This window comes from Gobio gobio (assembly GCF_949357685.1).
Source record: "Gobio gobio genome assembly, chromosome: 5".
NCBI lineage: Eukaryota > Metazoa > Chordata > Actinopteri > Cypriniformes > Gobionidae > Gobio > Gobio gobio.
The window spans coordinates 6,220,750-6,236,704 of NC_137101.1; positions in this window are offsets into that span (position 1 = coordinate 6,220,750).

Sequence of the window (15,955 nt, forward strand, 5' to 3'; positions counted from 1 at the left end):
TATTTGCTTCTTATTTATTAAATCCAGGCAATTATCTGATTAAACGTTGATTAAAATTAAGAATAAATTTATACAAAACGAAATTCACCTTAAAGAAAGGCTTTCTACAAAACAAAACTTAATGAGGTGGTCAAACATTTATGACCTTCTGTCTTCTGACATATTGCGCATCTTTTCACTTTTCATAATCAAAATAGCCGAGATGAAATTTTAAAATAACATTATACTATTTAAACATAAAGAGGAACTTCCTGTAAATGGTCTGAAAGTCCGAAACCTTACAGAAAATGCTTTCACACTAGAAACGAACCGAACCTTTCTTTGGTTTGATCCGGACCAGGACGACCTCTTTTCGTCGGACCAAATTTTGTCTGTTTGGTCCGGACCGTGGTACGGGGGAGGTTTCAAACCTGTAATTTTGATTCGGACCAGAAAAGTCTGAAAATCCGGACCAAACAAGGTACAGTAGGTGTGAAAGGGCCCTAATACAAACATCCTTTAGCAAAAAAAGGTTAAACAATGATGTCGGATGATTTTGAAGTTGGAGATGGAGTGTTTTTTGGTAAATGGCGTTTGTGTTAGTCCTTGGGGTGGTATATTCCACCTACGTCTAGCGTGACCTTTCCGACGTGATTGCGCAATCCGTGGCATGTCGCAGAGCAGCGCAAGATGAGCAATTTAGGTGAAAAAGTATATTCTTTTTTTTTTTTACATTTAAACGACCGATGCTTTGGCTAGATAAGACTCTATTCCTCGTCTGGGATCGTGCAGAGCCTCTGAAGCCCTTCCTTTGAAGCCGCAATGATTTGGACCTTCAACATTTTGGTAACCATTGAAGTCTATGATGTGGAGAAACATCCTGGAATGTTTTCCTCAAAAAAATGTAATTTCTTTTCCACTGAAGACAGAAAGACATGAACATCTTGGATGAGATGGGGGTGAGTAAATTCTCAGGAAATTTTCATTTTGAAGTGAACTAATGTTTTAAGGATGTTGTCAGTATATTAAGTTAAAAAACGGATTTTGGTATGTTAGCTTTATTTTAGTAAAAAAAAATTACAGGAAAAACAGGAATATTATGAAATATTATTACAATCGAATAGAACTGTTTTCAATGTGAATATATTTTAAAATGTAATTTATTAGATGAATTTTCAGCATCATTGCGCCAGTCTTCAGTGTCACATGACCCTTCAGAAATCATTTTAAATTATTTATTATTTATTTATTTTTATTATTTTTTTATTTTTTTTTATTAATTATTTTATTTGATTAAAGCTTAATATGACCCAAACATTATTATTATTAATATTATTATTATTATTATTATTATTATTATTATTATTATTATTAATCATTTTTATTTTATTTTATTTATTTTATTTTATTTTATTTTATTTTATTTTATTTTATTTTATTTATTTTATTTTATTTTATTTTATTTTATTTTATTTTATTTTATTTTATTTTATTTTATTTATTTTATTTTATTTTATTTTATTATTTTATTTTATTTTATTTTATTTTATTTTATTTATTTTATTTTATTTTATTTTATTTTATTTTATTTTATTTTATTTTATTTTATTTTATTTTATTTTATTTTATTTTATTTTATTTTATTTTATTTTATTTTATTTTATTTTATTTTATTTATTTTATTTTTATTTATTTTATTTTATTTTTTTATTTTTTTATTATTTTTTTTATATTTTATTTATTTTATTTTATTTTATTTTATTTTATTTTATTTTGTTTTATTTTATTTTATTTATTTTATTTTATTTTATTTTATTTTATTTTATTTTATTATTTTATTTTATTTTATTTTATTTTATTTTATTTTATTTTATTTTAGTTTAGTTTAGTTTAGTTTAGTTTAGTTTAGTTTAGTTTAGTTTAGTTTAGTTTAGTTTAGTTTAGTTTAGTTTAGTTCAGTTCAGTTCAGTTCAGTTCAGTTCAGTTTAGTTTAGTTTATTCTAGTTTAGTTTAGTTTAGTTTAGTTTAGTTCAGTTCAGTTTAGTTTAGTTTAGTTTATTTTAGTTGATGAGTATATGTTTTTTTGTTTTTGCTTTTTTACAGTAAATTTAAGTTCAAACTGTAAAACTTAACATGTTGCTGTATTTTTCAGGTTTTTTTGTTTTACATTGCAAATTTATTTTTGAAATTTTTGGCAGATGCTTTTATCAAAAGCGATTTACATTTGCATTCAAGTTCTGTGTTTTCTAAGCTCATGCATTCCAGGGGAATCGACCCCGTGACTTTGGTGTTGCAAAAAATAGATCTTGGATATAATGATATTCCAGAAACATGTCGAATGAGGTCTTAGTGATCGGTTTTGGACTACATTTACAGTTTCCGCCCAAATCAGCCGAACCGAATGCAAAGCCAGGTGTAAACGTGATCATCACACTCATTCTCACACAACAGGAAAGAGATGCAAGGCATGATGAAATGCATGTTTTGATCGACTGTGAAATCCAACAAGCTGGTTTAGGGTTCCGCTTCCTCCTTCCTCTTTTAAACATGTTCAAGGTATCGCAACACACAGGCCTCCATCTGTTGCCATAGGAACCATATATCTCCCTCAATGATGCCATTCGCAGACCATCTCTTCTCTTATACGGTGGCATTGCATCGAGTGCTTAAACTCACACACGTGCTAAATCCCCCAAGCATGCTCTGAAGAAACACATATTTATCATTTCTGTTCCCTTTTAATTATGCAGCTTCTCTCCAGTGGAGTTTAGAGTATGCAAAGCCGCCCGGAGACTTAAAGCGCCCTCAGCCCGCTCAGAAGAACAAAGGCAATTCAGAGATTTTAATTTGGGATAAAACCTCATTGGAGACACCGAAGCCGGACGCGTGATGTCAGAAGCGAGTATTCTCTCCGGCGGAAATCCATCCAGCGTCTGCTCGCGTTTGATAAGCGATGGAGGAAAACCCCCTCGCTCCCCCGGCAGGGCTAAAAATAGCAGGCTATTAAAAGAACGGGCGGAAAGAGAGAAGGCGGGCGAGTTGGGCTTCCTCCCATCGGTCAGCGTTTACTGTCGCTTAAAGCGCCAAATCAAGTTGTCTTCTGGCTAGCGCGATTACAGATGACCCATTATGCCTTGGTTTTGTTTTTGAGCTCTACTAGAATAGGTTTTAATGCTTGAATGTGTCAAAAAAACACATTATTTTACACATATTTGACCACTTTTAGACATGCACTCTCAAACTTCCCTAAGCACTTTCCCTCGTGGGAATCCCCACCGCCATTTTGAGGTGCACTCTACTTCATCAAGTGGACAAGAGAAGTGTATTTGGACAGATCCTTGACCCCTTGATTTTGACTGAGTGTGAGTCTACTCAATCCACTCCCACCCTGCCTCATACTACAGTAGTGTTAATAAATCTGTCATAAATTAGCTCATCCATGATTATGATTTCTCCCCGAGTCCTTTCGGATCTTTTCCACCGGCTGTAGAGGTGAAGACAACAACTCCCTTGATTCCGTGAAATCAAAGCATCATTAAGCTATTTCTCTAGCTGCGAAAATGACATATTGTGCCTTTAACCCTCTGGGGTTCTTCATTTATGGGTCACACTCAGGGTCTTTGGGTCAAAAATGACCCGGAGGGCGGGATTAAAAAAAAAAAGATTTGAGTAAAATCAATGAAATTTATTTTTGTTCAATAATATTTTTTTTTTCTTTTTTGGTGTTTTGAGATAATTTTATGATTTATAATAAATTTGTATGCAATAATTATGACCCATGACCCGTTGAATATAATAAAAAATGTATATATAATATATTATTATTATTATTATTATTTTTTTTTAAATATATTATTAAAGCTGTATTTCATTTTAGAGTCAAGCCTAGGCCTCATGAAAGCAATTTTTTTAATGAGATCGGTGCCATCCGGTGGACACATTGAGCATTTTTATCACGCAATAGCACATTTTTACCACTATAGTTTTATTTAAAAAAAGTAAAAATCGTAGCTTCATCGGAATGGTCTGAAACTTGGTGACTTTATTGGTACTTGGTATATGAACACCCAAAAAAATTGGGGACAGGATTTGAAAAGTCTAAGTGGTCGTAAAAAAAAAAAAAGTCACACTCAGGACCTTCGGGTCAAAAATGAACCCCATAGGAAATTAATGGGAAATTGGCAAAAATAGGAAAATACAGAGGTTTTTTGTGCATACAATCTACAAATCAGCCAAGATGCAGAAAAAAAGGACTCAACAGTGAAGGGGTGCATCTCTAAAACATCAAGAGTGCAAAACAGACCAAAAAACTCACACACACACACTTATACACACAAAAACACACGCACATACAAATGAACGTGTGCCATTCCAAAAGCTAATTGTGTTTTTGTGTGTGTGTGTGTGTGTGTGTGTGTGTGTGTGTGTGTGTGAGTTTTTTTGTCTGTTTTGCACTCTTGATGTTTTAGAGATTCACCCCTTCACCCCTATTTTCATATTTTTGCCAATTTCCCATGCATTTCCTATGGGGTTCATTTTTGACCCGAAGGTCCTGAGTGTGACTTTTTTTTTTACAACCACTTAGACTTTTCAAATCCTGTCCCCAATTTTTTTGCCAAGTACCAATAAAGTCACCAAGTTTCCGACCATTCCGATGAAGCTACGATTTTTAAAAAAATTTTACAAAACGCTTCGGGTCTTTTTTGACCCGAAGAACCCCAGAGGGTTAAGATGCGATGAATGTAGTCAGCTCTGTAAATAAAGCTGAACAATACCATTGTGACACTGTTTACACACCAAAGATGCGTCAGATGTGTTTTCACTAACCCTAACACAGCCTGACTGAGCGAGTCTCAACCTCTCTCTTAACCTTCATGAAGGGTCGGCTGGGCGTCTGGACGCGGGTCTCATTCGTCTCTGTTGAGGAACACTATTTGTATGCAAATGATCTGGGCTTGCAGGCTGAATCGGGCTTATAATGGGCTTCCATCGATCATCACAGGAGCCAAACTTTACAGCGCGAGTATATGATCAGTCTATCAAACGTGCCTCCTGATACCGGCTGACATTGTGCGGAGAGGAAGAGCGTTTCATCAAAGCAAATGTCCTTGGGCTGCCGGACGGCTGATAACACACTTCTGTGTGAGAAACACAAAGATTATCGCTCATTCGGCTCACGTAAAGCTTCATTAAAACAACACTGTGAGCGTCATGAATCTCAGCAGGCCGCCAGTGTGTGCTGCAGCGATTTCACCAGCTTTAAGAAGTTGCTGGTACAAATTAAAAGATGTTTTGATCACAAAAACATTGCTTTGTAGATGCCAAAGTGTGTGAGTTTACTGAATCGCTCATTTTATCGTCCACCGGAGAGAAATCATACGTTTGATTGCTTTGAACGAGTTGCTTGCTGCTGCTGTTTATGAATATATCACGAACATTATGAGCAAGATTAACTGTGAAGTTTAAAAACAACTGGATCGTTCTCAAAATATAGTGACTAACATGTCTTGTGTCTGGAAGCAATTTCAAACACTCAAGAAGCTCCAAATAAACCATAAAAATATAAATATGAGATTTATAGGTATTTATTTATTATGTTTTTATTGTATTGTTTTCCTTTGTTGCAAAATAAAGTAAATAAGTACATACATTTGTTGAAAAATACTACCACGGTCAAAGTTAGAAAAGGCTGTTCAAATGCGCACAAATGTTTAAAAATATCAAAAATATTTTTAATATTCATATGATTCATTTGTGGAAGCTTGTTTCTGCCACAGAATAAAAATGTAAAAAGATAATTCTGACTTTTTTTTCTTGCAATTGCAAGGTATAAAGTCAAAATATATAAAGGAAAAAAGTATTTTTTTCCTCAGAAATGGACTTTATAACTCGCAATTGCGAGTTTACATCTTGCAATTCTGACTTTTTTTCTCTCAATTGTGAGTTATAAAGTTTTGCTTCATGCAATTCTGACTCGCAATTCTGCTTTTACAAGTGGCAATTCTGGGGAATATAAACTCATTATGTGGGGGAAAAATCTGAATTGTAACAAACTTGTAATTAAAAAAAGGAAATTGGGTTTTTTTATCTCACAATTTTGAATGTGGAAGCTTGTTTCTGCAACAGAGTAAAACATTTCAATTGCGACTTATCTCACAATTGCGAGTTTACATCTTGCTATTTTGACTTTTTTTCTCTCAATTGTGAGTTATAAAGTTTTGCGTTACATAAAGTCAGGATTGTGAGCAGTGTTGGGTATAACTAGTTACTAAGTAATTAGTTACTGTAATTTAATGGCTAAAAGTAAGGGATTACTCTTATTTTTTCTGTAATTTAATTACAGTTACTTCTGATGTAATTTAACTAAAAACTGTATATAGACTGTAGAACAATTATATATAATACAATAATGGAATTAACATCAATATTTAACGTCTAACTTTAAAATGCATGTTTTTAAGTATCCTAACATTTGTAATACTTTGGTTTTATATTATTTATTTGAATGAAGTAAAAGAGCCGTTTCATGTCTATCCTTGAATTACTTAACTAGTCGAAGTCGATATAGGATTTATAATTAGTAATAAGTAAGTAAATACTTTTGAGAGAGAGTAATTTGTAGAGTAATCTAATTACTCTATGAAAGATGTAATTAGTAACTAGTAATTAGTTACTTTTTTAGAGTAACTTAACCAACACTGATTGTGAGATATAAAGTCGTAATTGTGTTATAAAGTCAGAATTGTGACTTTACATCTCGCAATTCTGACTTTATAACTCACAATTGTGCATTATAAAGTCAGAATTGTGGGAAATAAATGCATAGACTGTAAAAAAATATGGACGTAGTGTCCGTGACGTCCCATAGGATTCTGAAGAGCAGTTTTGAAGTGTAAAATTGGGTCGAGCTGGCCGTTGCCATCTTGGCAGCTCGTCACTCCCGGATAACAGAAAATGGACAAAGAGGCGGGACGTGGGCGGAGCTGAGGTGACGTGATGACTAACAGACAGCAGACAAACGGCAAACCACCTGTCACTCAAAGTGGCCACGCCCTTAATTATGCAGAACTTTAAAGGGTAACTAAACCCCAGCTCAGAGCTTAACTCCACCCTCTGGCAATATTTGAAAAATGCTGGAAAAGTGGGCAGAGCCCAGCGATGACAGAGGGGATGAACCGAGGGCGGGACTGAGCGGAGGGCATGTTATGATATTGTTGTTCGTTACCACGGCAACCACTTGCGTGTCAGGGTTTAAAAGTGCGTCTCATGTATGAAACTTATCTGTACACATGACGGGCGGCAATAATATTGCAAGAAAATCCTGACGTGTACTGACAACTGCATTATTTAACCGTATTTTCTTCATTACAATGTTAAAGCAAGTGTCAAGTCAGTTTCATTCATAATGTTTCTACTTCATGTAAAATGACGGTCCATACTGGAGTGAAGCCGTTCTCATGTGATTGGGGGAAACATTTCTGAGGGCGTGGTGAGCTCGTGTCAGGGACGCGGATAGTGAGCCGTTGGAAGAACCATCACACGTCACGATGAACCACAACGTCCAATAGGAAAATTCAACAGCAGTAGCCACCGTTCAACCTTAATGGTGCGTTCACACCGGACGCGATTCGCGCGAGTGATTTACATGTTAAGTCAATGCAGAGACGCGAAATGGCATTCTGCGGTGCGATTCGCGCGAATGAGGCGGCGAGATTAGTGCGATTCGCGCGATTGAGGCGGTGCGAAGGACGCAAATTAAGCGTTTTGAACGCGTGGTTTGCGCGAATCGCTCAAGTTGAAAAATCTGAACTTTGGCGGATATTTCGCGCCGCGTTAACCAATCAGGAGCTTGCTCTAGTAGTGACAACAATGAGGAGAAAATCTGTATATTGATATCTGGTTCAGACAATATGATTATCACTGTGATAACATTAAATTACATGAAACACAACACAGTCTCTTTTTGTTAAATGCAAGTTTATGTTTGATCAATAATACAAAAGTATAAGTAATGTATAACAAGCTATACATGAAACTATATACTATTCAGTGCTAGTAGGCTAACGTTACAACTGCAACGTACAGTTATAGCCTAAAAATATAAAGTAATGAAACTTATCTTTGCACTCAGCCTAAACGATTTGCCAGGGAACAAATTATAGATCCATGAGACCAAAGATCGGCCGTTACAAGACGAATTATAGCTCGAGACACCACAGAGACATCAGAGCCAGCGGGAGACGGCAGAAGGACTGGCCGAGGAAAGGTTGCCCTCGTCGGCTTTGACGAGCGCTGAAAACGAAAACGAAAACGGCAGATAAAATGTTCAAATAGGCACTCTTTATATAAATAAACCACAGATTTGAGCTTTAAACAACTACATTACCGACTGAAAAAGTCTTAAAACTACGTTTTGTCATACATTAACAGTAGATTTTAACAAAAAAAAGACATGTAAACACAGCCCATGTCAGCCATTTCTCAACGAGACGAGCTGCTGGCGGAAGCTCCGCCCATGACGTGAATTCGCATCTGTTTTGCAGTGAATGTCACGCGCGATTCGCGCGAGTAAACTCAAAATGTACACGCGTCCACCTTCGCACGATCAGCGCGAATTATTCGCGCGAATCGCGTCCGGTGTGAACGCCACATAAGAGGGCAGCACTTAGACGGTTTTACACCATATATTATAGAATTAAAACACTTTACCCAAATGTCAAAACATTTACTCGAATCAATGAACAGCACTAATAAAGCCCCAGTCTTGCATATCATTAACTTAAAAAAGTTGGTTTAGGGTTTGGTTACCCTATAAGGCTTTATATAATGTAAACGAATGAGTTATAAAAAAAATCACCCCCTCACAGTTGTCAAAGCAAAATTAGCCGTATAGACCAAAACCACAATTTGTCCCAGACTGTAAACATGTGTTTTTCTGCTGTTTAGTTGGGCATTTTAACATGAGGCTCAATGAGATTCTGCTCCTTCTGGAGTCTGTCTCTAGTGGCCAGTCGAGGAATTACAGTTTAAGTCACTTCCGTATTGGCTTCTAGAGAAACTGCGGGAAGTTGGCAATCGCAGTTGCATGTTATAAAGTCAGAATTGTGAGATAAAAAGTCGCAATGACCTTTTTTATTTTTTATTCTGTGGCAGAAACATTTCGTTTCCATAGTTTACTGAGTATCTTGCTACATTAAATGGATAGTTCACGAGATTTTGTTTTGAAGAACATTGGTAACCAAAGAGTTTCTGGTCCCCATTGACTTCAATAGATTTTTTATCTTCCTACTATAGTATGGAAGTCACCAGCAACTGTTTGCTTTTTCAAAATCTCTTATTTTGTGTTCAATTGAGCAAAGAAACTCATGCAGGTTCAGAACAACTTGAGGGTGAGTAAATGATGACAGAATTTGGGTGAACACACAGGTGGGACGCTTGGTGCCCTTTTTTTAATCGCCTTTTTCTCGTATCATATATTTAAGTAATTATCATAAATAAGGGTATCATTTTGAAAGCTTACAAACTAAAAATTCCTCCGTGAAAACCGTTTTGAAATCGGACATTGTGTTACCATGGAAACGGTACTCTAAATTCTTCTAGCGGGCTCCTCCCCAAGTGGGCGTCGTCATGTTTCATATTACAACAATTATTTTAACTACTTTATAATCAAAATCTTTTCCAATCTTGACAAAACACATATCGTCGGAAAGGTCTGAGTCTCAAGGGTCCATATTTGGTGACTGTTTTGTGATGGAAGTGATATTTGGGCGGAAATTTACAGGAAAATGCATTAAAAAAACAATCAATTGAATTTGAATGACACCCGGTGGCTATTTTTGGTACAGCGCCTAAACAAAAATCTCATGGGGACTTTCATTTTTGTGATATCAACTTCAAATTTGGAACACAACTTGGTTGGACACATGGCTTTGATTTTATAGTAATTTTAGAGTAAAACATTTTTTGTAAAATATATATTTTATATGAAATCAAATATATTTAGTACAGTATTTTTCATTTAAACTTCCATAACTTTTTCATATTTTGAATTGCTTTCACTTCAGCAATAATCTGCTGAGTGTCTTCTTTTAAACGAGACCAAACTTTGGTCTATATTCCAAAGCCTTCTTGAATTACAGCCCTTTAAATTTGGATAGTGCATCTTCATGTGTATTCTCAAAAAGGGCGGTGACAGTTAAGGGGTTAATACGGAATTCATGTGAGATATGATTTCACACGACTCTTAGAATGCTCGTGTCATGGGTTCCGGAATATTCGTAGAAGTTCTGAGTGATGTGTTTTCATGCAAAGATAGAAACGAGTGACCGGCCAAAGTTGCTTCTGGTCAAACGCTGAGCAATAATTAATAATCTGAATTGTGCAAGAACATGGAGTGTGTTGTCACGGCTGTGGCCTGACGTGTGTGTGGCCGGCGTCACTCGTGCGCATCAGTTCTCTCGACTCGGAGCCGTTTGATCCTGAGGAAGTAAGGAGAGGCATATTGTATCTAAGCAACAGGATGGTTGCCAGGTGACAGACACTGAGGTCCTGAGAGCAGAAAGGGCGTGTTCGGTGTTTCTTAGGAGACGAGAGGCAAATCAAGCTGCCAGTCAAACGTCTGACTGAGATTCGCTTGCGAGCAATGAGAATCTGAGCTCACCTCTGAGATCAGATCAGACGTGGATCATCTTCTCAAGATGGTTCTGACAGAATCCAAAGCAGATGCAGCAAACCTCATCAGAGCCGAGCATTGATCGCCCAGCGTGAGGAACAGATAATGAGCGCTGCTTACAGCCTCCCATGATGCTCTGCTCTGATCTGACCTGCTGTATCACATGTGCGTTTGAGTTTGACATCATTACTGTTGGTAAAGTTTCTGTTGCCATCAGATGTTCAGTTAAAGGCCTGGACTAGGTTGCATTTAAAGTGCCTCTATTATGTTTTGTTTTTTCCAGATATTACTATCATGTTTGTGAATGTTGCTGTTGACAGGATTTTTAGAGAACAGTAATTGGCATTTGATTTCCGGCCCACGCTGTAAGCGATAGACCGGGCCATTTGACCAATCAGAGCAGAGTAGACCAATCACAACACACTGCCTCCGCCGGCTTGCCTTCTTCCCATAGTGCATCCTGGTCAAGTCAAGTCAACTTTATTTATATAGCGCTTTTAACAATGCAGATTGTTTCAAAGCAGCTTTACAGTGTTAAACAGGAAAATAATGCAACATCATTTTATTCAGCCGTATAGCCGTTCTGGAGAAAACGCTGATGTCATCAGTTCATTTCAATTATCAAACAGTGACAGTGTGGGCTTTAGATCAGTAATTTAGTTTATATGGTTAATTTAGTTTAATAATTAGATTTATTTGGATATTTAGTTGAAAAATTGAGTGTCCCCAACTGAGCACGCCAAGCCAGAGGCAATAGTGGCAAGGAAACCAAAACCCCATCAGGTGACCTAATGGAGAAAAATAAACCTTGGGAGAAACCAGGCTCAGTCGGGGTGCCAGTTCTCCTCTGGCCAATTAAAGGGTAACTAAACCCCTGCTCAGAGCTTAACTCCACCCACTGGCAATTTTCAAAAAATGCTGGAAAAGTGGGCAGAGCCCGGCGGACACAGAGGGGACGAACCGAGGGCGGGGCTGAGCGGAGGGCATGCACCTGAGACCCGCAGTGACGGATTGATTGACAGCTGTCAGACTCGCGAGTCGCAAAGATGGAGAATGACTGGAGTGACGCCAGCTTTGCAACAGAGCGGTCATTTCTCCATCTTCACCTGAAGTGGAGGAGGGTGGATTGTCTGTAGACACAGACCCAGAGCCTTATCAATGCGAGCCGCTGCTCAAACTGCGTTAACTCCCGATGCCGACGATGCTAGTGAAGCAGCCGCGCAAGAGAACTGACCTAATCTATCTGCGTCCGCGGCAACCACTTGCGTGTCAGGGTTTGAAAGCGCGTCTCATGTATGAAAATTATCTGTACACATGACGGGCGGCAATAATATCGCAAGAAAAGCCTGACGTGTACTGACAACTTCATTATTTAACCGTATTTTCTTCAATACAATGTTAAAGCAAGTGTCAAGAGAGTTTCATTCATAATGTTTCCACTTCATGTAATATGACAGTTCATACTGGAGTGAAGCCGTTCGCATCCTGTGATTGGCGGAAACATTTCTGAGGGCGTGGTGAGCTCGTGCTAGGGGCGCGGATAGTGAGCCGTTGGAGGTACCATCCTACGTCACGATGTACCACAACGTCCAATAGGAAAATTCAACTGCAGTAGCCACCGTTCAACCTTAAGAGGGCAGCACTTTGGCGGTTTTACACCATATTTTATAGAATTAAAACACTTTATACTCAAATGTCAAAACATTTACTCGAATCAATGAACAGCATTAATAAAGCCCCAGTATTACAGATCATTAACTAAAAAAAGTTGGTTTAGGATTTAGTTACCCTTTAACAAACAGCGTATGATTATTATTCTTCTGGAAACTTATACAGGTCAGAGGTCATAATAGATCGAAATATTCGAAGGATTGGAGGCAACACCCCGGAGATGGATTTATTGAGGATGACATATCGATTTAAGTATTATTAAATTGTAATATTCAAACAATCGGAGTCATCACGCCGCAGACGGGTTTATTGAGATGCCGTGTCGATGAGGCAGTTGCAGGGGGAGTCTAATTGACACGGTCTCTGCAGACACTTCGGGGTCCTGTGTTGGTCTTCTCTGGGCGCAGGTCCACCATCTGATCTGGATACGGCCCGGATCCGGCTGACTGCAGTAAACCTCGGGATAAAACAGAAAGACTATCATTAGCGTAGATGCCATTCTTCTGATGATGTCACGAGTACATCAGGTGTTATGGTAAGTGTTCCCGGTTCCGGCTGACCTAGTTAATGCAGCCTAACAATCAATTCATTGAAAAAGTGTTTTATGTGTATGCCACAGTAAAGAGATGTGTTTTTAGTCTAGATTTAAACTGACAGAGTGTGTCTGCTTCCCGTACAATGTTAGGAAGACTGTTCCAGAGTTTAGGTGCTAGATAGTAAAAGGATCGACCGCCTGCAGTTGATTTGGATATTCTCTGTATTATCAACTGGCCAGAGTTTAGAGAGCGCAGTAGATGTGATGGAGTATAATATGTTAAGAGCTCACTCAAGTATTGGGGAGTTAAACCATTTAGTGCTTTTCAAGTAATAAGCAAGATTTTAAAATGTATGCGATGTTTAATAGGCAGCCAGTGCAGTGTTGACAGAACTGGGCCAATATGGTCATACTTCCTGGTTCTAGTAAGAACTCGAGCTGTTGTGTTTTGGACCAGCTGGAGTTTGTTTATTAAGCGAGCAGGGCAACCACCCAGTAGAGCATTACAATAATCTAACCTTGAGGTCATGAACGCATGAACTAACTGTTCAGCATTTTGCATTGAGAGCATGTGCCGTAATTTAGATATATTTTTAAGATGGTAGAATGCAATTTTACAGGTGCCATGTGTCCCCGGCCATCCATGTGATGTAAAAGAAAACGTGATTCATCAGACCAGGCCACCTTCTTCCATTGCTCCGTGGTCCAGTTCTGATGCTCACGTGCCACTGTTGGTGCTTTAGGCGGTGGCCAGGGGTCAGCATGGGCACACTGACTGATCTGCGGCTGTGCCACCCCATACACAACAAACTGAGGTGCTCTGTGTATTCTGACACCTTTCTATCAGAACCAGCATTAACTTCTTGAGCAATGTGAGCTCCAGTAGCTCGTCTGTTTGATCGGACCACACGGGCCAGCCTTCACTCCCCACGTGCATCAATGATAGGGTGACCAGATGTCCCCGTTTTCCGGTTTTTGGTGTTCGGTCCGCGGAAATGTCCCCGTTTTACAGCTCGTTCAAAACAACCCGCATATACATTGCAAAAAAGCCCAACATTTACATAGCCCGCTGGTTATAGGAACAATCGTGTAGTAGTGATTATTTTCACCAGCAAATGCCGCTGTGAGCTACGCTGACTGTACTTGGTCGCGCGTGCGCGCCGCTACCACTGTCAAAACAAATTAGTTCAGTTTACTTAATTTAATTGTGCAAACTTGTTGCCTTAATTCAATTAAGTATGCATTACTTAATTGCATTAAGTTGTTCTTACTTCAACAGTTTTTTGTCAACTTAATTCTATCTGGGATCTGAGGAAGTGTACTCCCAGAGTGCATTGTGGCATGAATAAATTAATTACTTCGCTTTACTATTTTTGGCTTTATTTTGTCTTTTGTCAGGATAACCCCAATAATGACAGCAAGTAAAATAGCAAAGGACGTATTAATAATAATAAAAATAAAATAAAATAAAACAAATCCTTGTTACCATTGTTGTGTTTTGCATGCTGAATGATGAAGTCTGTGTGACACACTCAAGCATGGTCGAATGATATTGTGGCAAATATAGAGGGATTATATCAACTCAATTAAAAGTTTATGCCATAAATATGAGCAAAAATAATGTTAAAAGATCATTATTTGACATGAAATATAGTTATGTTATATAACATTAATGGACAAATATTTTATATATATATATATTTCTTCCCTTCTTTTGAAATCATACAACTATGATTTCTTGTTGCATCGCTTCATTAATAGAAAGTTAATTACTATAATATGAATGAAGTTCCAAGTGTCCAACCAAAGGGAACACTAATCACAATTATGGTGAGAGGAAGATGAAAAATGGTACTCAAACCAGTCAAGTAATGTTTACTTGAGTTTTCTAAGTAACGAAGGCATAGCATGCAAATAGTTCAGATTACTTCATTGTTTTAAGTAAGTTCAACAAATGGTTGGACATTAAGTAAAGTTTACTAAAAAAGTCTTAGTAAGAACAACTGTTGGATTTTACAGTGAAGAACGTAACCGAAAGCAGAGCGCCATTATCGTCAAATATCAAACGAAACATCGTTATCACTTTCGTGGTAGTAACATGCTAACTATTCATGTTAAATTAAAGTAATATTGTTGGTATGTGCTTTAATAACAGAGCCTCAACAGGGTGCGGGATTGTTTTGTCCCCAAAACTTCCGCAGTCACAAAGCAGCGATTACCACACATCTGAACTATAAATATAAAAAAAACTAAACAAATACACGTGCAGAATACACATACTCAAAAAACATGCTTAAAATAAGCCTAAAATGCTAAATAAAAAGACCAATTAAAGATAGTTATTTTCAAGCACAAATGTAACAAAACATTTGAAGTAAAAAGAAGTAATTTATACAGTATAAACTTGTGAAAATTAAAGTATTAAATACAATTATATTTGTTAAATAGTTTTATTAATCATATATTTATGTTATGATGTGTTTTTGTTACGTTATAATATTGTTTTGAACGGCTTGTGATTTACAATGGTTACTATTTACTGTTTTCATTGTTTGATTTTTGTGGGTGCGGTGAATTGTATTAAAACCAGACCAAAAATCTTAATAATCAAACTAAATCATAATAATTCTTAATGTTAATAATAATTTAGGGAGCCCACAACAACAAAGACAACAAAAAAACATTCAAAAAATATATTGTCCCTGTTTTTACTTAACAGATAATAACAAATGTGATTTTTTGTGATTTTGACCCCTCAAATGGGAAATGTCCCCGGATTTCAGAAATCTGGTCACCTTAATCCAGGGGTTTTCAAACTGGGGTCCTCCAGAAGTTTCTAAGGGGTCCCCAGAAAATTTCGGAGAATAAAAAGACAATGGATAAAGTCTACCGAATATTATAACAGTTTCATTTCTAAATGTATATGCCGCATACTTTCCAGAATTGTATGTTTGCTTTGTATCTTACTAGTACGTTTTTCTCACTATAGTCCCCTTTATCTTTAGCTTTTTTAAAGCGTCTAGCCATCACAATTTGGCCCTTGTCAAACTCGCTCAAATCCTTACGCTTGCACATTTTTCCTGCTTCTAACACATCAA